Source organism: Ambystoma mexicanum, chromosome 8 (genome assembly GCF_040938575.1).
Source record: "Ambystoma mexicanum isolate Mex_15411 chromosome 8, UKY_AmexF1_1, whole genome shotgun sequence".
In the NCBI taxonomy this organism is placed as follows: domain Eukaryota; kingdom Metazoa; phylum Chordata; class Amphibia; order Caudata; family Ambystomatidae; genus Ambystoma; species Ambystoma mexicanum.
The window spans coordinates 771,972,949-771,995,096 of record NC_090929.1 but is presented as its reverse complement, the minus strand read 5'-3'; positions in this window follow the sequence as shown (position 1 = coordinate 771,995,096).

The following is a 22,148-nucleotide window of genomic DNA, read 5'->3' as shown; positions in this document are numbered from 1 at the left end:
CCTGTCACTCTATGGCCGCCCACTCTGGGCCCTCTTCCTGCTCCCACCTGTGAGGCTAAGAACCTCATGATCATCTTTGACTCCACACTCTCCTTCTCTCCTCACATCTCCGACATCTCTAAGAAGTCAAACTACCAGCTGCACCTCCTCAGAGGTATTCTTCCTTTCCTCACCTTCCCCCAGAAGCTCACTGTGTCCAGATCTCTGGTTCTCTCTAGGCTGAACTACTGAATCAGCTTCTCTCTAAATCTACCCGCCTCTACTCTCCGTCCTCTACAACTCATCCAGAACAGAACTGCGAGACTTGTCCTCGGCCTCAAGCCCCGGATTGTATCTCTCCAGCCCTGAAATCTCTCCATTGGCTCCCAGTGGCAGCAAGGATCAAATTGAAGACACTGCATTGTCCACAAGGCCTCCTGGGGCCTGGAACGCAATACCTCCAACTCTCTCTTTGGAAATATCTTCCTAATCAAGGTCTTTGCTCCTCCACCTCCAACCCCTTGAGGGTCAGTCGCTTCTCCAAGCAACAAGTTGGGGGCAGATGTCTTTCTTCGGCTGGCACCTCCCTCTGGAACAGCCTCCCTGCCACTCTGAAACTTGAGCAGAACCAACATTGGTTCCGGAAGCACCTCAAGACCTTCCTCTTTGCTTCTGCCTTGTCTCTTCCTCCCCCCTGCTGATCTCCTGTCTGATACCTCACTGGTTATGATATGATATGGCATTTATAACGCGCCTATGCACAAGTGTTCATCTGGCTGCCCTCTGAACTTGGGCTCAGGTCCCTGCTCGTCCAGTTGCACACCAGAACTGCCTCCTGGCATCCTGTGCACTTGTGGTCTGTATCTGTAACCCTACAGTCCCCTACCTGCACTTATTAGATGATCCCGCCTCTCACCTTTGTCATGTTCCACTGATCATGAGGCAACACTCTGCCGAGCTGCAATCAACATCTTGGGGCATCTCTCATAAGAGAGTCTTGCTTTCATTCCCACTAGTTTCAAAATGCCTCTCACTCTTAAATAATGATTATTGTTGTCCTTTTTGTGTAATTATTATTATTGAAGTGATATACAGGAAAAGCTGTAACCTGGCAGGCAGAGCAAACATTTGAAGTGGTGTGTTTTGCTACCTTCATGGATTCACATAGTGTAAGAAAGTGTGATTTCTCCAAGAAACCTGTGCCTTCAGTACATCTCACAGCCAAATCCCTCTTCTTTTGCTGTCCTTGCCTGCGACAGAGGCCACGACCAGCAAAGGTATGGTCGGTTGCCTAAACTCTACTTTCTGATATGGGATATTGCAGACTCAGCGAGCAGTACTCATTCGCTGAGTTAAAATGGAGGCTCCAGCTCCCTGATTTTGCAAATATTTATGTATACCAAAAAAAACGTTGTCAGGTTAGATTCCAGTAACTGCATTTGTCAGGTTGTTGAAATGATGACACGCATTTCGATGTACAACCGTACTTCAAATATGCGGTTACTTCACTTGTATTCCCCGCTCGTGGCCGAAAGATGCACCCAAAGGATAAACAACGAGCCACTAAAGCTATTATAAGATGCAAATCTATTCTCGGCATATTAGTCAGGTGAGGAAAAAAGGCTACTGTGGGTAGAATAATAAATGGCAATGACTCGTCTGCAAAGGCTTTCTTGTACTGTAATAGCTGAAGTCGACATGATAAATGCCCCAGCTGCAATGGCCCTCAAAGTTATACCTTTAACCTCGGAAAAAACGCTGCGCAAAAAGCCATCACACACAGTTGAATCAATAAGAGATTGTCTTCCAAAAAGAGACAGATTATAAATCAAGGCAGTGGATGTAGTGGTGCCTTCCTGAATACATACTAATGTCATCATCTGGGTAAACATGTAATATAAACGGAAAATGCTTCAACTGCCGCAGCGACAAATAGATAGGCTCAGAGCGTAATCTCCTGATGGTGATGAATTCAGAGCAGCTGTTGAAACAACGATTTGTTCAGTGGGAGGCAACACAAGCAGGCCTTTTCACCTTGGCTTATCTTCCGGTGCTAAACACATTCGCCTCTGTTTTTTGCAGCAATTGGAACTTGGGCCTGCCTGTGGGAGGATGCCGTGCAGTCTTTGTTGCGTTCGCTGTGCTTTATTCACTAATTCAGTGATAAGGCAATTTCAAAATATTTGGGTTCCCCCTAAAAACGGATCAAATATCTGTATAGTAGTAGCACTTTTAAATGAATTCCTTGAAAATATATTGGACATAATTAACAGAAAAAGCGTTAAATCTGCGCAAAAGTAGTAGCTCGAGCACGAACATTGCACGTCCCAAATGTACAAATGTTCGTAACGGTGCCAGTGCTTCCGTGTCCCCATTCCCGTGAATGGGGACTTTAACTTGACGCTGCATGATATAATGTTCCGGTGGCACCGGGATCTCAGGTGGCGGAAACAGTGTTACGAGTCCGGCAGCAAGCCCCCGGTAGCGCCAGGTTACCTCCTCCAACATGATCTCTTGGAAGCAGTGCTGGGGTCCTAAGACGGTCACCTCTTCCATAGCTTTCCCTTGAATCACATTCAGCTGCACAACAGCAGCCAACCGAATGGCTCCTGCTGTTACAGCTTGGTCATTTGGCCTTCAGGTGTTCAAGTGAGGTGGGGAGCCCATTGAATCAAAGAGATCCAACATACATTCTCATCATCCACAATGGCAATAAGCCATATCTGCTGTGGGAGTGTGAGCACATCCACATGGATAAGCACATGCGAAATGACCACTAAAACAGCTGTGGCAGCATAAAGTAACACTAAATAGAAGAATATGCAATTTGGAGATATGAAAGGCAGAGGTGAATGAGCAGTTTCCAGACTCCTCAAATATCCCTGCACTGGACAACACCTGCCCAGACACCTGAACAAATATGTTCACATCCTCAATAAAAGACCCAAATAATGTTCTGAAAAATACACTGTATCACAAAAAGTCGGACCACATTGCCACCAGTAGACACAGAATTCAAATCATATTCTACTACCGCATGCAATCCCCCTGCACCATAAATGACATCAATCAACCATAGCTGACTACCCACACCCTTGTGATGCTTCCTAGCCTACTGGTGAAACATATGTCCACATGGTCATACGGGAAAGTCAGTCTAAGTAATGCCACCATGCCCACCTCAAGCAACCACCAACATGAATCAACACCCATTAAAACAATAACAAAGGAAGTGGCATGCCAACCACAGCATACATGTTGGACACACCTATGCCTGTACTCCAAAGCATGGAAGTTGCAAAGCAACTGTGTTGCCTAAACATGTGCAACTCAAAACATATCACCTCCCTACATCAACCATATTCCACATATGTACAATGGCAATGAAGGCATCATACTTCACAACACACACCCCTGTGGCATGCACGCGTGTTTAGGAAAACATCTCAAAATGTGCTAATTTCCCTTACCTTTTGAGACCCCCAGCAACTTTGCTTGATTTCTAGGATTTGATTTTTTACCTGCGAAGAGTGGGAGCCTTTTTTTCCCCACTCTTCCATGTATTTTGATGTGTGTTTTACTTTTGTGTTCTTTGGTTATGGAGTTTTTAAACAACTCCATAGGCATCATCTTTTTCTTATGTGTTACACAGCACCTTTAGTGAAGTGGTACAGGGGTGTCTTTTAAACTCCCCAAGGTTGAAATACCTTCTCTGTCTCCTAGAGCCTGTAAAGTTAAATTGTCTTTACTAGTCTTTTTTAAATGTACTGACCCAGCACACACTATCTTCTTATAGAATGCTGGAGGGGTTGCCTAGCATCCCCTAAGTCTGAACACTGATGTAACAGTCAGATGTTACCCTTTCCTTCATGAAATGGCTGGTGGCAGTGGTTTTAAACAAACTACCGTGATTTTTCGCGCAAACACCGGTAGCTAAAAATCGGGTCAGCCATGTTTTACAATATGGCTCCCAAGACCTATCTGTAAAAACAGACTCCGGTCAACTTTTTTTAACGTTTCTTTTAGGAAAGGTCCTTCTAGTGTCAAACTCTGCGCGCCAAACCAGGTTTGGTCCCTTTGTTCATTGGTGGCCTTCAGTGCTGAAGCCTTCCTCTGGCGCCTGAGTGTCTGGGGTGGACAGGATGTGAGGGAGGTGCCTGAAACTCCCGGTGCTTAGTCTCCTAGTAGACCTGAATGCACTCTGGCGTGATTGGCCGGCTGGCTGTCCGGCAAGGACAGCCACCCTGCTGTGTGAGTGACAGCCAGGCTGGAATGAATGGGGGAAAAGTGTTTAAGAGCAGGCTTCTGGGACTTGGAAAGCAGAGTCGACCACTGGAACAAAAGAACCAAAGGCGAGCTGAAGGAAGACGACTGCTGCAACTCCTGGTCCACCGGTGAGCCCTGCTGCAGGTCCGAATTGCCTGAAACTCCATCGACAGAGAAGCCCTTCAAGGTTAACTTCTTCCCTTGAGTTTGGTGGGAACAACCAACTCGTAAGCCTCCTGGACACCGTCCCCATACTGGTCGAATTTTCTGCAGAGTCCTGTGGAAAACCGGATAGCCAGTGGGAAGAATACCAGTTTGTGGTCTTTAAGGCACTCACATCTTAAACTGACATTTTGCCAAGCTTGTGGCCTGTTCGCTGGGCAGTGCAGGAACCTCCCGACATCCTCCTTCTTGTCCCCATGACTGAAGCTCAGGAACAGCGAGATCTTCAGGAACTGCCAGGAACAACGGGCTCAGCTACAGCTCTTCTTCACTTTAAAGTTACTGTGCAAATGCAGTCAGGAAATCTTTTCGGCTGCTGTGAAAGTTTGTGAAACTTTCCCAACTTTGAAGGCTTGTCCTTCCCTAAACCAACATCTAACTTTTCGCCTGACCAAATTCTTTTAAGATCTGTGGCAAAGACTTAACCGTTTACTACCAGAACTATGCTATCCTATACAAGACTCTGAACCATTGACTTTGGCCCAGGCCTATTGAATTGAATTGTTGGTTGTAGTGAACTGAAACCCTTTGCCCTGCCTATGAAAGTATTTCTGTCTTGATTTCTTTTAACCTTGTCTTTTTACCCCTTTTTTTTTTTCAAAAAATATTTTTATTGGTTTTAGTACAAACATTGCATCAGGTGTTAGCGGATACATAAAGAGCGCTGCGAGCAGCGACTTTGAGCTTCAAGATGCAAGTAGTAAAACAGCAAAACAAAACAACAGTAATAACAGGTCAGGGGACAGGTCCGGGGAAGGGCAGACGATTAATTTAGCCCTAGAGGGCTGTGATGGGTTACAAGTGGGCGGGAGGGGATCCTTGAAAATATGTTAGGCGCTGGGTCATGAGTGGGTGGCAGCGCATGTCAGTTTGTCCGGGGCTTGCTGTCTTATTCCTGGGTTTAATCACCAACGGGGTCTTGGGCCAGTCTAGACCTCTGCTACTGCATTGTCCCTTCTTACCCCTTTTAAAAGTAATTGAAGTGCCATTTTGCTCCCACTTCAGCGGAGCTGAACTTGCTAGTGTAATGTTTTCCAAATGACTGTGTAAATAAATGTATATTCTTTTACCAAAAAATGTTGAGTAAAGGGTTAGTTGAATCACTGTGATTGCTGGTCCTTGGTGTAACCCCTTGTACTGCTCACTTAACTCTTGAGATAAGTCTGGATGCTCAGCCACTGCTACCTACCACAATACTGTGTATTACAGGCTTGTACCAAAGGTGAAATTGTACTGACACTTGTAGTCCTAATTGCATGTAGTGGTCCCAATGGGTACTGCATGTGATTCTGCCTAACAATGGTGTACAGTGGTGAGGATAAAGTATAGTTACATTTAGAGTGCTACTCTTACCTTTGTTCAAATAATCTTCACAAGGCTAAACAACACTAGAGAAGCAATTGTTTTATCATGCCTGATATGGAAAGCTACAGACAGGAGACCCTAGTCACTTTAACAATTGATCAATTGAGAGAAATGCGTAAAACTAGGAATCTCACAGTGAAAGGCAAAAAGGTTGAATTGATAGAAACGTTGTTGGAATACCAAAGTCTGAGGAGTGAGTCTGAAATCCCTACCCCTGCAGCAAATGTAGAAAATGATGAGGAGGATGATAATGTTTCAGAGCCTAGCTCAAATGTTATGGATGAGTTAGATGAGGTTCAAGAGTCTCAAAATGTAGGCCCTGTTGTATCTCTACCTGCTCATAGGCCTCAACCTTTAACCACAGGGACCCCCTCAGATCCAATGATGAGTCCTGAATGTGTCTCACTGGGAAGGATGAGACGTGAATTGGAATTTAAAAGAATCCAAGCCCAAACTGAAAGCAAACATCAAGAACTTAAGCTCAGGGAAATGGAATTGAATCATGAACTTGAAATGAAAAAATTGTCTCTTGAGAATGGTTCTTTCCCAGAGTCTTCTAGGTCTTCCAGTCCTAAGAGGCCTTGCATGCCTAAAGAAGCAGTGGGTATGTATGAGGTTAAGCTTGATATTTTGGATTGGCTGGCTACTTTTGAGTATAACCATGGGATTCAGAACATTTCAGGGAATCAGATGATTCCTTGGATCCTTTCTAGGCTCCCCCCTGTTGCATCTGCTGTTTTAATGGAATTGGGTGAAGTGGATAGAATGGATTATATAAGTGTGAAAGAGGTTTAGGACCCTCAAAAAGCATGATGGTACCCCATGGGCTACCTGGGAGTGTGACTGTTTGAAGAACTTAGATGGTTGGGTAAGGGTTACAAAGTTGACACTTATGAAGGTATGAGACATCTGTTTATGTTAGAAACTTTCTATGATGCCTGCTCTCCTGAGCTGAGACAGCACTTGGCTGTATCTAAGGAATTAGATCCAAAGAAGTTAGCAAGAGCTGCTGACTTGTGGGTTGCCAACAGGGCTACTCTATTCCCAAGGATTCTGGGGTAACTCAGAAGAAGGATGAGGGAAAGCAGCACAAGAAAGATAACAAGGAGAATTCTAATACCTCCCCTCTAAAAGAGAGCCCCAAACAAAATAAGGGTAAGCCACAAGGGAAACTTAATCCGGCTAGTGTACCTCCTGGTGCCAAACCAGAAGGAGGTCAGAACAAACCCCCATTCATAAAGACATTTGGAAAATGTTATGCTTGTGGGTCAACTGACCATGTGAAAGGGGATCCCAGATGTAAGGGTAAACCTTCAGGTGTCCACACTGTCTACTTAGCTTTCTCCCCAGAGGATGAAGTACCAATGGCAAGTGGAAAATGTCACTTACTGGCTGAGGAACCCATGTCTCAGCCAGTGTTTCTTTAGTATCCCTGGGTCTGTGGGAACAACAGAACTTAGATGTCTATAATTCTATTCCAGACAATACAAAAGAGTATTACAAAGACAGTGGGCCACATTACGAGTTTGGCAGTAGCTGTGCCTGTTTTACAGGCACGGCTACCGACAAACCCGCTACCGGCACCGACATCCACGCCACGATTGGGCAATAACCAGCCCGTTACGAGTTGAATGGGCCGGAAATTGCCCATTCATGGGTAGTGGTATTGCCAGGCTCCTGATCCCCATTCTGCCCCATAGGACAGAATGGGGGTGGGGAGCATGGTTGCACCGGCACCATTGATAATGGTGCTAGTGCAATTACGAGTTATGCTCGCGGGTGCTGCACAGCCCACCAGGTCAGACCTTACTGGTACCGTTCATACTGTTAAGACGGATTTCTGAACTCTGTCCTGGTGGCGCAGAAGTTCAGAAGGCCACCCTAATTACTTGGAACAGGGTAACCTCTAGACAAGCCAGACCAATCAGGGTAGCGATCGCGGCGGTCAAGACTAGGTCTCAAGAGGGGTGAGGGTGACTGAAAGCCTGCAATGAGCACACAAAGCAAGGACACTTACAAACTACTCCAAACAGGTGTTATATTAAAAATATATACACATTTATTCCAAGGCCTTTAAAACAATGACCGTAGCGAGAAATCACAATACAACTCTAGTAAACCAACACATACCATACCAATACAATATATATACAAATACAAACAAGTCTTAAGCGTTAGATGCACGAAATGTGTAGTCCACCTAAAAGGGAAGGAAAACAGGCAGTGCGAAATAATGCTTAGACCCAGTCCGCCTTCAGAGGCACCTAACTAAAAGGAAGTCCGAGCCCTACGAAGAGTGGAGCCTTGTGCTCAAAAGTACCTGCACACGCTGGTGCCAACGGGCAAAAGGGGAGACTCTTCGAGGGAAATCAGGCAGTTCAGTTTAGTGCACAAATGAAGAAGAACAGAGTTCCGCGACTCAAGCGCAGCCTCCACTGTGGGCAGAAGCAGAGCGTGAGTACAGAAAGGCCTGCTGTTTTGACACAGCGGGGAAAAGCTATGGGCTCCTGCAGGAGGGCGACCAGTTCCTAGCTACGCAACTCACCGGCCCCCGATGCAAGCAGACCCAGGCTTCTCCGCGTCAGTTTCAGTCGCTGGCAGGTTCAGGAGAGCAGGGGACGTCTTGTCGTCGTGTTGAGTCTGCAGCTGCAGAGTTGAGTTGAAGATATCCCAAACGAAGTGAACCCGCACAGTTTGTTACCACAGCAGGGCAACGGAGCGGCCGTGTGTATCTGAGCCAAATGTACACTATTCACTTCAGACCTGGGAACGCCAAGTGTAAGAATCGTGTGAGAGTGACAAGGACTCGAAATACTACACAACCTTGCGGCGGTTACAGAGCAAGACTCCTGTGTAGGCTGGTCAGTCTGCTGGATGGCCCAGAGACGCTTCCGAAGTCTTACAAGCAGGAGATGGTGAAGATGCCGAGAATAGCTGTCCCCGCTATTCCAAGGGTCGAAGTACCAGTACAGGCCTTCTGGTTCGATCAAAGGTGAAAAGGGTTTCACAAGGCGACAGCAGTGCAGAGGAGCAGTCCTTCAGCGGGTCACCAGCGATTCCTCGGTTCAGCCTCTTGGTTGCAGGATACTTGGCTCCTGTATTCCTTCGTTCGTGAGAACTCAGGAGATCGACATGGTAGTGGTGTTTCCAGCCCCCTCTTATCCACGGTTCCCTTCGCGCCAAAACGGAGGGGACCCAATGGGAGATCCGCTCATCAACACTCACACCATACGTGGACCTATCACGGACCACGGTGGTCCCAGGCATTCACACCACCCTAGAGTCTCTGGCACCCAGGATGTGTATTGGAACCAGACATCCCAGCCCACATCCTGGAGGCACACACCAGGCATGTAGAAGCCCACGAAAGCATCCGTGTTTCGCGGGAAAGTACATGCCCAAATAAGGAAGGCCCCGGGTCGGCTCGACCTGGAGAAGGTGAAGGGAGCAAGACGGTCAGCAGACAGGACAAAGGAGCCTCGTGGTCTGGCCATTTTGGGAGCCAGGCCACCATTTTGGGCTAAGCGCGAGAAACACGCTTAAAACGCCAAAAGGAGCTCAAAACACAAGAAACGATCGCTGCCACCATTCCCGTCCGTGAATCACTTGCACCGATCAGTTACAATCCTAAAAGAGTATCTAGGGCCTGTAGAAGGCTAGAGACCCAAAAGAGCAATAACTTAGCTTACAGTGCCCTCTTGTGTCATGTTGCACGAAAGCTGCAACATGATAAAAGAAACTACGGAAAACAGCGTTTCCCGGTACTGACTGTCTTAAGGCAATGTCAGTTTCCCCGTAAGAATGGAGCGAAAGCCCAGAGGAGTGCGGCAGAAGGCTGCACTTCTCTGGCAAAGTCGAGAACAAGGTGAAAAACAACAGCAAAAAGTTTAGGGGTTGCCACATGGAAGGAAAATTACCTACAATTACGAAATCTTTCCTAACACTCGCCCCTCCCAGACTATGGACAGGGGGAACTAATCCACCCCTGGATGAGTCTCTTGTTCAGGTTGGTTAAACATTCTGGACAACCCATCAGCATTGCTATGTTGGACACCTGGCCTATGCTCAATAGTGAAGTCGAAGCCTTGTAGACTTATGGACCACCTAAGCAACTTTGGATTCTCCCCCTTCATGTTCATCAGCCACTTTAAGGGTTTATGGTCAGTTTGCACAGTGAAGTGGGTCCCATAGAGGTAGGGCCTCAGCTTCCTTAGGGCCCACACAACAGAGAAACATTATTTCTCTACCGTGGACCATCTGAGCTCTCTGTCCTTAAGCTGGTGACTAATAAAACCAATAGGGCGTTCCTTACCCTTATCATCTACTTGCGATAGTACAGCTCCTATCCCAGTGTCAGAGGCGTCCGTCTGCACGATAAAAGGTCTTTGATAATCAGGGGCCCTGAGGACAGGGGCCTGGCACAAGGAGTCTTTTAAGCCATTGAAGGCCTTCTCACACTCGTCGGTCCAAGTTACCTTCTTGGGTTTCTTCGGAGTGGTGAGGGCAGTCAGAGGGGCAGCTATGGTGCCATAGTCTGCCACGAAGTTTCGGTAGTACCCCGTGAGCCCTTAGAACGCTCTCACTTGGGTCTGTGTATTGAGGATAGGCCAGTCTTGTACTGCTTGTACTTTACTGGGAAGAGGCTGTATCCTCCCTCCACCTACTTCATGTCCAAGGTAAACCACTGAGCCTTGTCCAATCTGGCATTTACTAGCCTTTATGGTCAAGTGTGCTTTCTGAAGAGCCTGGAGCACAATCCCGAGGTGTTTCACATGGCCTTCCCAGGTGGCACTGAAAACTGCTATACCGTCCAGATATGCAAGACAGAATTCATCCAACCCATTCAAAACATGATTCACAAGCCTCTGGAAAGTGGCAGGTGCATTCTTCAACCCGAACGGCATTACCCTGAATTGGTAAAGGCCGTCTGGAGTAGAAAACGCTGTCTTCTCCTTGGCATGTTCTGCTAAAGCTATTTGCCAATAGCCAGCAGTGAGGTCAAACGTGCTAAAGTACTTGGAGGCACCCAAAGTATCCACCAGCTCATCTGTTCGAGGCAAGGGGTATGCATCTGTCTTGGTGACAGCATTCAGAGCCCTGTAATCCACGCAGAACCTCAATTCAGAAGTGCCTGCCTTTGGAACCAAAACCACAGGGCTGGACCAAGGACTACTAGAGGGTTCAATCACCCCAAGGTCTAACATCTTGTTGACCTCGGTCTTGATATAAGACCGTACTTTGTCTGACATCCTGTATCCCCTACTTTTGGTAGGTACACTGTCTCCTGTGTCTATGTTATGTTTGCACCAAGGTGTCAAACCAGGCGACTGTGAAAACAGGGGGGAAAACTGCCTAAGCAAACTTTTCACCTCAGCCTCCTGATCAGAAGTCAGGTGAGGGGCCACTCGGACACCCTCAAAGGAGCTATCTGAAGGACCGCTTTGGAACAGGTCGGGGAGAGGTTCAGACTCCTCTTCCTCAACATCTGAAGCCAGTAGTAGTGCTGCGATTATGACTCTTGGGACGAAAGCCTTCAGCCTATTTACGTGAAACACTTTTGGAGCCTGTCCAGGCCTTCCAAGGTCCACTAAATAGTTAACCTCACCCAGGGGCTCCACCACTGTGTAAGGGCCTGACCATTTGTCCTGTAAAGCTCGAGGCCTTATGGGATTCATGATCAGGACTTGCTGACCAGGTATAAAGTTGATGAGGGAAGCTTTCTGGTCGTACCAATGTTTCACCAGCGCTTGTCCTGCCTTCAATTTATCACTAGCCAAGCCCATCAGAAGTACCATCCATTTTCTGAGCCCTAGCACATAATCAACTACGTTGGTAGTAACAGGGGGAGTGGGCATCTCCCATCCCTCTTTGACTATGGCTAAGGGTCCCCGTACAGGATGACCAAACAGAAGTTCGAAGGGGCTGAAGCCAACACCCTCCTGTGGTACCTCTCGGTAGGCAAACAGTAAGCATGGTAAAAGAAGATCCCATTTTCTTCTCTCAGGTTCTTCCAGAGCCCCAATATCATGCTTTTTAACGTTCTGTTGAAACGTTCCACCAGACCATTGGTCTGGGGGTGGTATGCAGAAGAGAACTTGTAGATGACCCCACATTCTTTCCACATAGCCTGCATATACTTCGACATAAAGTTGCTGCCAGGATCCGACACAACTTCTTTAGGGAAGCCAACCCTAGTAAATATGCCAAGTAACGCTTTTGCAACTGACTTGGCAGTTACAGTTTTCAATGGGATGGCCTCAGGATATCTGGTTGCATGGTCGACCAGCACCAGGATAAACCTATTGCCTGAGGATGTTTGCAGGTCAAGGGGACCAACGATGTCGATCCCTACCCTTTCAAATGGTATTCCCACAACTGGGAGTGGTACCAATGGAGCTTGGATTGTTGAGCCAACCTTACCAGATAACTGTCAGGAGGCACAACTCCTGCAGTGACTTTCTACTTGCACCCCCATCTTGGGCCAGTAGAAGTGCATGGATAACCTTTGCTTGGTCCTCTTAATACCAAGGTGACCAGCAAGGGGCACTTCATGCGCCAACTGCAGGAGGAAGGGCCTAACGGCAAGGGGAACCACCAACCTCCTATGGTCTCCTTCTGTAGACACTGTGGGCTCACTATACAGGAGTCCACCTTCACAATAAATCCTATGCGTCCCAGGAGGTTCACCCTCAAGCTGGGAGCAGGCCTGTCTCCTTAGGCCTTCCAGAGATGGGCACTCACGTTGGCCTTTACTGAATTCGTCCCTATCAGGACCTCCTTCTACTAACAAGTCTTTTAGTTCAGGATGGTCGTTGGGGTCAAATACTTCAGGCATCGCCACCTCCTCGTCAGGCCCGGGCGATTGACCAACTTCCTCCACCGCAGTGGTAGGCGGGTGTCCAGTCAAATGGTCGACAGTGATTTGGTCGACTGACAATTGGTCGACTGAATTTGGTCGAATGCCAAATGGTCGAATTTTTTTTTTTTTATATATATGTGTTTTGTGGGTTTTCGTGTGGGGAAAAAAATAAAAAAGAAAAAAAAGGGGGTTGGGGGGGGACCCCCCCAAAAAAAAAAAAAAATGGGTAAAAAAAAGAAAATTCGACCATTTGGCATTCGACCAAATGGTGTCGACCAAATTGTCTGTCGACCAAATGTTTTCGACCATTTGACTGGTAACCTGGTAGGCGAGCTCGGGGGAATATTCTCTTTCCCTCGTCTTGACTTGTTTACTCCTTTCGCCTTGGGTTTCCCCTTCGGCTGGGGCGGCGTATTGGTCTTGGCCAATGCTGCCCGTGCTTGAGACCGTGTGTAGGGTCTTTCGGCAGTGTCTCCTACGAGCCCTAAAGCTCTGAGATCATTACCTAACAAGACCTTTCCTGGGACGTTTCTCTGAATGCTCACTGGAATCCTGACTGCTGTACCATTTAAAGTAAGATTTACAGGTATTACTGGGAACATACGGAGTGGGCCGTCAGCCAACTTAGTGGGCATCAGAGTAGCTCTGGCAACTTCCTCTGAGTCTACCAAGGTAGAATCCACTACAGTTCGACTGCACCCACTAACCCTAAGAGCTGGAGTATCTACTCCATTGATCAGCACACTGTCTTTAAAGTAGTGCTTGGTATTATCTGGAATCCTAGCATAAGCCTCTGCGACTTTAGGCTCCCAGGAACCCAGGGAAACTAAAACTACCTAAGCTTCTATCCCGCTGGGAAATGAGTCTGAGGAGAAGGATGCTCCTGTAATCTCTTCTTCCTCGTAGGAGGAGAAGGCCAGATTAGCGGAGTGGACCCCCAAAGGTCTAACCTTACACCTGGGATTCCCCTTCACGTGGTCAGTTGCTCCACAAGCAAAACAAGATCCATTGGGTCTGTTTACATAGGGAGGCTTATTGTAACCAGAGTTCTGTTTCGGAGGCTAAACCTCCACTACCCTGTGAGTTCTCTTGTGTCTTACCCTTATTTTTCTTTTTGTGGCCCTTTTGAGAAGAAGATTTGTCAGATTCTCCACCCTCCTTATCTTTGGACTTTTTCCCTTCCTCCTGCTTACCAGGATGAGTTTTGTCCTTATGGGACACTCGATGTGACACCCATAAGTCTGCTGCAATGGCCAGCTTCTTAGGATCTATATCCTTCGAATCGGCCAAATGCTGCGTAAGCTCCGGGGAAGAAGATGCAAAAATGTGTTCCAGCATGACAAGATTTATCATGCCTTCGAAGGTAGAAACCTTATAACCTTCGACCCAGCCAGTTAAGTTTTTTAAGGATTCAGTTACATAAGATACCCAAGACCCACCTTCCTTTTTCTTATACTCTCTGAATCGTTTCAAATATTGGGCCGGAGTCTTCCCAAACTTTAAAATGAGAGTTTGCTTTAACATTGCGAAATCAGCTCGCTCAGCTTTGACATTTCCATAATGGCACTATAGCCAGAATGGGGCAGTCTGCTGAGTAACCAGGCAATCTTATCAGCATTGTCAACTTGTTGAACTTCGCATGCATACTCAAACGCATTCAGCCAGTCCATAATGTCATTCCTTTCCTCATACACACTGAGCAGATCTTTCGGAAACCGTGGAAGAGAGGAGGCCCCAGACCCATGTCCAGGACCCTTGGACCCATTTGCAACCTGAAGCTTGGCCAGTTCCAACTGGTGATCCCTGTCTTTCTGTTTTTCTGCCTGTTCGATTTTTAGCTTGACCCTATTGAACTCAAGCTCTTCCTGTAGTTTGGCCATATTGAACTCAAGCTCCTTCTGCCTAAACAGCAGCTCTTGCTTCTTGAATTTAAGCAGGGCCTCCCCATCGACACTGGCAGAGGAAACATTAGACATCACAACCTCCCTGTCCTCGTGGTCGCGGTGGATCAGTGCAGCGGCAGTACCGTCGGTTCTACCAGTGAGAGCAGCCCCACCTCCTTCCGCACTGTCCTCAGAAGTTATAGCGTCAAGCTGCGCTTCTTGCCACGCCACGATTCTTTGGATCATATCCAATTTCGTGCCTTGAGAGGAAACACCTCTCTCCGCACACATCTTTTTCAATGTTTCTGATTTGGAAGCATTTAAAGTTAACAAGGTATTTGTTTCCATACTGTTAGATAGGACTATAGCCTTTTTAAAGTTATACTACAACAATTCACCACATGTCCTGGTAGTAATAACTTGAAATGCCTTAGTTCGTGCGCAACACTGGATACCTTCAGTCGTATCCCACCGCTGTACACCAATTTGTTAAGATGGATTTCTGAACTCTGTCCTGGTGGCGCAGAAGTTCAGAAGGCCACCCTAATTACTTGGAACGGGGTAACCTCTGGACAAGCCAGACCAATCAGGGTAGCGATCGCGGCGGTCAAGACTAGGTCTCAAGAGGGGTGAGGGTGACTGAAAGCCCGCAATGAGCACACAAAGCAAGGACACTTACAAACTACTCCAAACAGGTGTTATATTAAAAATATATACACATTTATTCCAAGGCCTTTAAAACAATGACCGTAGCGAGAAATCACAATACAACTCTAGTAAACCAACACATACCATACCAATACAATATAGATACAAATACAAACAAGTCTTAAGCGTTAGATGCACGAAATGTGTAGTCCACCTAAAAGGTTAGGAAAACAGGCAGTGCGAAATAATGCTTAGACCCAGTCCGTCTTCAGAGGCACCTAACTAAAAGGAAGTCCGAGCCCTACGAAGAGTGGAGCCTTGTGCTCAAAAGTACCTGCACACGCTGGTGCCAACGGGCAAAAGGGGAGTCTCTTCGAGGGAAATCAGGCAGTTCAGTTTAGTGCACAAATGAAGAAGAACAGAGTTCCGCGACTCAAGCGCAGCCTCCACTGTGGGCAGAAGCAGAGCGCGAGTACGGAAAGGCGTGCTGTTTTGACACAGCGGGGAAAAGCTATGGGCTCCTGCAGGAGGGCGACCAGTTCCTAGCTACGCTACTCACCGGTCCCCGATGCAAGCAGACCCAGGCTTCTCCGCGTCAGTTTCAGTCGCTGGCAGGTTCAGGAGAGCAGGGGACGTCTCGTCATCGTGTTGAGTCTGCAGCAGCAGAGTTGAGTTGAAGATGTCCCAAACGAAGTGAACCCGCACAGTTTGTTACCACAGCAGGGCAACGGAGCGGCCGTGTGTATCTGAGCCAAATGTACACTACTCACTTCAGACCTGGGAACGCCAAGTGTACGAATCGTGTGAAAGTGACAAGGACTCGAAATACTACACAACCTTGCGGCGGTTACAGAGCAAGACTCCTGTGTAGGCTGGTCAGTCTGCTGGATGGCCCAGAGACGCTTCCGAAGGCTTACGAGCAGGAGATGGTGAAGATGCCGAGAATAGCTGTCCCCGCTATTCCAAGGGTCGAAGTACCAATACAGGCCTTCTGGTTCGATCAAAGGTGAAAAGGGTTTCACAAGGCGACAGCAGTGCAGAGGAGCAGTCCTTCAGCGGGTCACCAGCGATTCCTCGGTTCAGCCTCTTGGTTGCAGGATACTTGGCTCCTGTATTCCTTCGTTCGTGAGAACTCAGGAGATCGACATGGTAGTGGTGTTTCCAGCCCCCTCTTATCCATGGTTCCCTTCGCGCCAAAACGGAGGGGACCCAATGGGAGACCCGCTCATCAACACTTACACCATACGTGGACCTATCACGGACCACGGTGGTCCCAGGCATTCACACCACCCTAGACTCTCTGGCACCCAGGATGTGTATTGGGACCAGACATCCCAGCCCACATCCTGGAGGCACACACCAGGCATATAGAAGCCCGCGAAAGCATCCGTGTTTCGCAGGAAAGTACATGCCCAAATAAGGAAGGCCCCGGGTCGGCTCGACCTGGGGAAGGTGAAGGGAGCAAGACGGTCAGCGCACAGGACAAAGGAGCTTTGTGGTCTGGCCATTTTGGGAGCCAGGCCACCATTTTGGGCTAAGCGCGAGAAACTCGCTTAAAATGCCAAAAGGAGCTCAAAACACAAGAAACGATCACTGCCACCATTCCCGTCCGTGAATCACTTGCACCGATCAGTTACAATCCTAAAAGAGTATCTAGGGCCTGTAGAAGGCTAGAGACCCAAGAGAGCAGTAACTTAGCTTACAGTGCCCTCTTGTGTCATGTTGCACGAAAGCCGCAACATGATAAAAGAAACTACGGAAAACAGCGTTTCCCGGTACTGACTGTCTTAAGGGCATGTCAGTTTCCCCGTAAGAATGGAGCGAAAGCCCAGAGGAGTGCGGCAGAAGGCTGCACTTCTCTGGCAAAGTCGAGAACAAGGTGAAAAACAACAGCAAAAAGTTTAGGGGTTGCCACATGGAAGGAAAATGACCTACAATTACGAAATCTTTCCTAACACATACCATGTCCACCAACATTATAATGAGGCCCAGTGTTCTTGTGAATCGTCAGGAGACCCCTGCCATCAGAGACACTGTGGCCAGCATTACTGTAGTTGATGAATCTTTTTTCAAGGTAAATGATGTTGCTAAGGCACCCAAATACCTTACTAAGGTTGCTGGAGGCCCTGTACAAATGCTTCCACAGTTACAAGCTCTCATCCAGTGCAATGACCTGACTGTCAATATACCTGTAACTGTGCAGAGTGACTTAAACACTCTTGGAGTTGCATCAAACACCCCCAGGCTCCCAAGCAAAAGGAAACAGTAGCAGACTTAGAAGGCCACAGAGAGTGCCTTAAAGGGCTCTCAAGGGGAGATTATAGAGGAAACTATAACTCACAGTCCACAGGACTTACTGACTGCAATCTCAAAGAAGAAGGAGGAAAAGGGGAAACCTACAACCTCCAGAAAGAAACCAGCCAGCACTCCTGTGCTACCAACAAGGGCATCCCCTAGGGGACTGTCCAGAATCACACCTGTGACTCCTCCACCAGCTGAGGCAGAGTGTGTGGAACAACCTAGTGTGGTTGAATCAGCTGCTGAGGAATCAGAGATGGAAGAGGACCTTGCTCCTGTTGGAGATCTGGATCCTGCAGACCATCCTGAGCTGCTGTCTTTACTGGCAGAAGGTGGACCCTGTAGGGAAGACCTCAGCAGAGGTCAAAGCGAGAGTCCTACTCTTGAAGATTTTCGCCAACAGGCAGCTTCCCAGCTGGATGGGCAAGAGCCAGGGAAGCATAGGTTCTACTGGGAAGATGGCCTCTTCTACAGTGAACCGACTGAGTCTATCCCAGGGGACTACAGAAGACTTGTAGTGCCTATAGAAAGCAGACTCCAGTTCCTACAGTTAGCCCATGACATACCTTTGGCTGGTCACTTGAGTTTCAAGAAGGCCAAGGAAAGATTCTCCTTATATTTCTACTGGTCTAAGTTAGTGTCTGATGTAGATAAGTTCTGTAGGAGCTGTCACACTTGCCAAACCTCTGGCAAGAGTGGAGCCAAGAATGTGGCACCCTTGGTGCCTCTCCCAGTGGTGGGAGTCCCTTTTGAGAGGGTAGGAATCAACATTGTTGGTCCCTTAGACCCTCCAATATCTTCAGGAAACAGGTCTATCCTGGTTGTAGCAGACCATGCTACTAGATATCCTGAAACCATACCTATCAGAACTGTTATGGCTCAGGCTGTTGCTAAGGCTCTACTTGGTATTTTTACCAAGGTAGGCTTTCCTAAGGAAGTTATCTCTGACAGGGGATCCAATTTTATGTCCCACTACATGCAGGCCATGTGGAAAAACTGTTGAGTAATTTACAAGTTCTTAACTGCCTACCATCCTCAGACAAATATATTGGTAGAGAGGTTTAATCGTACAATGAAGAGCATGATAGGTGCTTTAGAAGAAACCCTTAGAAGAAAGTGGGACCTTCTACTGCCAGGCCTTCTATTTGCTTATAAAGAAGTCCCTCAGGAGGGATTTGGATTTAGTCACTTTGAACTTCTTTATGGCCATCCAGTTAGAGGCCCGTTGGCCCTAATAAAGGAGGTGTTGCAGAGTGCTCCTTCCCCCAAGCAAGTGAAAGTCACTGACCATGTGATAGGTCTCCAGAGTAGAATGTCACACATGATGGCAGAAGCATCAGATAACTTGAAAGCAGGTCAGGCTCTGGTGAAACATCGGCATGACCAGAAGGCCAACGTGGTGGAGTTTACTCAAGACCAGCAAGTTCTAGTTATGGTACCTAGAAGGCAGAGGGCCTTACAGGACAAATGGATAGGAGCCTTCAAGGTTGTGGGCAAACTTGGAGAGGTCAACTATCTGGTGGACTTAGGCAATCCTAAGGAGGTCCCAGAGTCTTTCCCACCAACTGTCTAAAAGCTTATGTCTCAAGACCAGAAGTAGGAGCTTTTTTTTCCTTGAAGTAGGAGCTTTGCTTATAGCTTCAGCTCAAGAGGAGGAGGGGAGTGAACCTACTCAGCCTTTAGATGAGAAAATAGAAGGAGTTAATCTTTCTTCTAATTTGACACCTGAACAACAGGAGGGGTGCAAGTTTCTGTAAAATCAGTTTGCCTCCCTGTTTTCACTATTATCAGGTTTAATCCCTTGGGGCGAGCATGATATTCTCACTGGTGACTGTTTACCTGTTAAAAGCAGAGGTTACAGGATGTCAGATCATGTAAGATCCCACATAATCATCCTATCAATCATAATCATCCTATCATTTCTTCCTTTGGTATTTCTCATCACTCGATGACACCCAGCTTTTCCTCTCATTTTCTTCCTTCACTCCTGACCTCCATCTTAAACTCTCTTCTTGTCTTACTGCCATTAAAAACTGGATGTCATCCCACTTTCTCTCTCTCAATACAGACAAGACTGAAGTCTTATTCTTCCCATCCAATACTCTTCCTCCTCCTTCTCTCCCTCCTTTTATTTACTTCCCCGCTCTAATCTTCCTCGCTCTGCCCATGCTTGTAATCTAGGCATTTACTTTGACTCCTCGCTCTCCTTCACCCACCATATTTCTCTTACTTCCCGCGCATATCGCTACCACCTTTTCAATATTCGCAAAGTACGCTCCTCTCTCACCTTCCACACCACTAAACTTTTAATCTCCTCCCTTATCTTCTCTCGTCTTTTCTACTGCTCTTCTCTCCTCTTTGGACTCCCTGCTTCTCATCTTGCCCCCATCAAATCCCTCTACCACTCTGCCATTCGTATCCTCTGTCTTCTCTCTCCTCACAACTCCATCTCCTCCTCGCTCTCTCATCTTGGCTGGCTTTTCTTTCAATCCCAACTCAAATTCCACTTCCTCTGTATTGTCTTTAAATCTCTTCATGATCTTGCTCCCCCATATCTCCCCTCTCTCATCTCACTCTACACTCCCTCCCGCTCTCTCCGATCTGAAGACCTCTTCCTTCTCTCTGTTCCCCTGTCCCCATGCGCCTCCTCTTGCTTTCACTCCTTTCAGCTCGTTGCCCCCCTCCACTGGAACTCCCTTCCTCTCTCTATCCGTTCCATCCCCACCTATTCCTCCTTTCGTGTCTCCTTGAAATCTCTTCTTCTCCACTCCCCCCTGTAACTCTTATCCCTGCCTTCCACCTTCCCCTCTCCCCCCCTTTTTACCCTCCTCTTCTTACCTATCTCTCTCTGCTCCTAGTCCCCTATCCTTCTATTTCGCCCTCAGCTTATTGCACTTCCTGTTTCCCACTTCCTTCCCCTCTCCACCCCCTCTTCCTTCGATTATCTTCACTGGCAAACTGTTCTACTTGCTGTAATACTGTTTTGATTCATATTTTGTAATTGCTTCTACTGTTTTTATTGTATCCTTGATGTAAAGCGCTTTGGCATAAAGCGCTATATAAACACAATAAACATAACCATAAACATAAAGGAGGAGGTCAACGAGATGCTTGATCTCAGGGTAATAGAGCCCTCTACCAGTCCATGGTCTAGTCCAGTTGTACTAGTGCCAAAAGCAGGATGCAAGGAATTGAGATTCTGTGTGGACTATAGAGCTCTTAATGCAGTCACCAAGACTGATGCCCACCCTTTACCAAGGACAGAGGAACTGATGGACAAGCTTGGTTCAGCCAAGTACCTCAGTATATTTGATCTCACTTCAGGCTATCGGCAAATAGCACTGACAGACCATGCCAAGAATAAAACTGCATTCTCAATCCCAGCAGGCCTCTACCAGTTTAAGATAATGCCTTTTGGACTAAAGAATGCACTTGCAACATTCCAAAGGATAATTAACCAGGTTCTGAATGGGATGGAGGACCTCTGCATGGCATACATGGATGACATTGCAGTGTTCAGCCCTACTTAGAAAGAACCTGTTGACCACTTAGGATATGTTTTGCAGGCTCTTGAGCAGGCCCATCTAACCATAAAGGCGAGTAAGTGACAAATTGGTCAGAGTAAAGTGATCTACCTTGGACATAGGGTAGGAAGAGGTGAAATCAGGCCATCGCCTAGCAAGGTACAAGCTGTACAAAATGGGGCCACTCCTACTACTCAAACCCAGGTGAGAGCCTTCCTAGGCCTCACTGGTTACTATAGGAACTTCATAGACAACTATGGGACCATAGCTTCTCCCTTGAATGTAGTCTCCTCACACACATTTCCTAAGAAGGTCAGGTGGAATGAGGAGTGCACTCATACATTTGAAGGCCTAAAGAAAGTCCTTTGTCAAGCTCCAGTCCTAAGAGCTCCTGACTACAACCAAACCTTCATTGTGCAAACAGATGCTTCAAATACAGGTAAAGGTACAGTTCGGAGTCAGCTGGATGAGAAAGGTAGGGAACACCCCATTTTTTAAAAATGATTTATTTGTTTTTGGCGCAAAGTGCCTTTACAAATATTCCTTCATAATATATAAAATACAGAACAAAAATCCAAATCTTCCTCTCAAGCATAATAGCTAAAACAAACCCTATTTACATTTAATTAAGATATAGTTCACACATTATTACATAATAAAAAAATCAATCATTAAATCATACTAATTCATCAAAGGTTCACAGTTACTTGTATTAATACAATGCTCTAAAAATGCATATTTTAATTCTCCTCAACATCCCTTTGTTCCATTTTGATTAAATGGACCTGCATTACTTTTAAGAAACGAGCTAAAGCTAGAACTAGCAACTGTCTTGTACCCCACATACACTGAGTCCACAACAATTCTCGTGAGATTGGAAGCTCTACATTAAAGAAAATCCCCAAGTGTGTTCTGCGGAGGACTTTAAAAAATACACAATATATCATTAGATGTTTCAGTGTTTCTTGACTCACACCCTTTTCACAAAATCTGCATCCCTCAATACGAACAACAGTGTTCGTTTTTCTCCAGTACTTCATCTTTTCATTTGTGTGAAAAAGATTTAATTTGAATTTGAAGTAAAGATGTATTGCATTATTACAT